Genomic DNA, 2,500 nt, shown 5'->3' with positions numbered 1-2,500 from the left:
AGTCATCAGACACGTTTAGTACCTGCAGTCTGCTTTTAAAATTTTAGAAATGCTTTAAGGCTAATTAAGGCAACTTTCCTTATGAAACAAATGTTCGATTCCCAGCTTGGGCAGAAGAGTCTTCATGATGGATATTCATATCCATTCCCATTCTGATTGCACAGAAGCTTTCAGAGATTCATTGTCATTATTAGATGTAGATTATAAATAAAAGTTAATACATAATGTATAATATATTTAAAAGTGTATTGTTCTATATTGACAATAGAAGGCTTGTGTGTTTTTATAAGCCTCATCCAAATGATTGTTTCAGGTTTCAGAGCAGAAAGATTAAGCTTGAGATGTAGAAAAACATTTATAAAACCTAGCTGTCTGTGGTGAGGATTCATTTCATGGTCAGTGAGTGCATATGACCAGAAGTTAAATAAGTGTCTTTAGGTCAGATTCATACTCTCTGACCCCTATCAGCTTTGGCCTCATTCATAACCCGCAGGATATTTTTTACAGCTATAGAAGATTATCCAGCTGTTACTCCTTTCTGAAGGCTGTTGTGCTTCAGTGGGCTTTACCTGCCCTGGACAGACCTCTCAGAAACTAAGACATGTTTGTGTGTGTGCGTGTGTGTGTGTGTGTGTGTGTGTCTTTTTCATCACTTCTGGTGATTTTGCCTATAATAAAATGTCTCATCGTTGCTCACTCATAAACACCCAAGATGGCATGAAAATGAACAGCTGAATTAACAAAGTATTTTCTCTGTGAATTTAATGCTGACCCTAACACAATATTTGCTGACAGTTCTGTATTACACCCAGTAATGGAATGATTACAAAATAAGATGGGGGCTTCATAGAATTCCTGAAACTGGCTTATGTCATGGCTACAGCACTCATTAAAGCATAACCAATGTGCTGTCAGGGGCCTGAGAGCTTATTCGAAATATCAAAATCATTCTAATGTTTGAAATCAAACTTATTTTCAAAATTTGGGACTCGTGGTTCACGTTCTTTCAGTGTTCAGAATTTGCATTCACTCTGGAATCTGGTTTTAAATCTTTAAAATCACTGTTAAATTATTTAAATTACTGCTCCAACCTCCTAGGGTCCCGGGTTCAATCCTCACCTGAGGACTGTGTCTGTGAGGAATGTGGTGTGTTCTCCACATGTCAGTGTGAGTTTGCTCCGAAAACAAACACAGGTAAATGGGTCGGCAGTGTGGCTTGTGTGGGAGGCCCTGTGAACGATGTTTTCCTGCCTTGCGCCCAGTTATTCCAGTTAAGTTCTGGATCCTCCACAAACTTGAATAATAAATAAATTAAATAAATAAATAAATAAAGTGACATCACTGTGAATAGAGAATCACTTTATAACCTAATTAGCTAGAGCATTTTAAAAAAGGAATGCTAAGTAAACAAATAAGGTTTATTTTTATGTTTATATTTAAACGAACAGCTATAGGCCTCTTTAGCCCCAAGCACAGTTTTCTTTATTGTAAACAACAGGGGGCGCCACCGTCCCTCAGTTGTAGAGAAAAAGTGATGTGCGAATATATAATCTACTCTGATGGTGGGTATTACACAAAAAGACATTTTTCGGTTTAGCTTGATAACTTAAGCTCATCATTAGGTTGCATTATTACTCTGACTAAATATATAAAGTTATTTATAAATAGAGAATAAATGTTTAAAATGTTGTATTGTCACTGGCCACTGTACAAAATACAGTGAAAATTGACCTTTGAATTTAACACATCTGTGGTAGTGAAAATGCACACACACACACACACACACACTAGTGCACTAGGTGCCTGCAACCCCAACCCTCAGGGATCAGTTGTGGGTGAGTGCTTTTCTCAAGGGCACTTTACATTTTCTTTCACTGCCCTCGCCCCCGGTTACCTGTTGGTCTTGATCGAAAGTCACAAAAATGTATTTCTATGAAAACTAAGAATATTGCATTGCTCTCTGTGTTATGGCTGTGTTATTACACGGACTAGGGTACTGAATATTTTTCTTCCCATTTCTTTTGTGATTTCATTTGACAAACGTTTATATAATATCAGTGCAATCACATTTTCCAATTCATTAATTTATTATCTGTAACCCTTATCCAGTTCAGGGTCGCGATGGGTTCGGAGCCTACCTGGAATCATTGGGCGTAAGGCAGGAACACACCCTGGAGGGGGCACCAGTCCTTCACAAGGCGACACACACACCTCTGGACACTTTTAATTCGCCAATCCACCTAACAACGTGTGTTTTTGGAGTGTGGGAGGAAACAAGAGCACCCTGAGGAAACCCACACGGACACAGGAAGAACACACCACACTCCTCACAGACAGTCACCCGGAGGAAACCCACGCAGACACAGAGAGAACACACCACACTCCTCACAGACAGTCACCCAGAGGAAACCCACGCAGACACAGAGAGAACACACCACACTCCTCACAGACAGTCACCCGGAGGAAACTCACGCAGACACAGAGAGAACACACCACACTC

Source organism: Hoplias malabaricus, chromosome X1 (genome assembly GCF_029633855.1).
Source record: "Hoplias malabaricus isolate fHopMal1 chromosome X1, fHopMal1.hap1, whole genome shotgun sequence".
In the NCBI taxonomy this organism is placed as follows: domain Eukaryota; kingdom Metazoa; phylum Chordata; class Actinopteri; order Characiformes; family Erythrinidae; genus Hoplias; species Hoplias malabaricus.
This window is presented reverse-complemented; position numbering follows the sequence as displayed.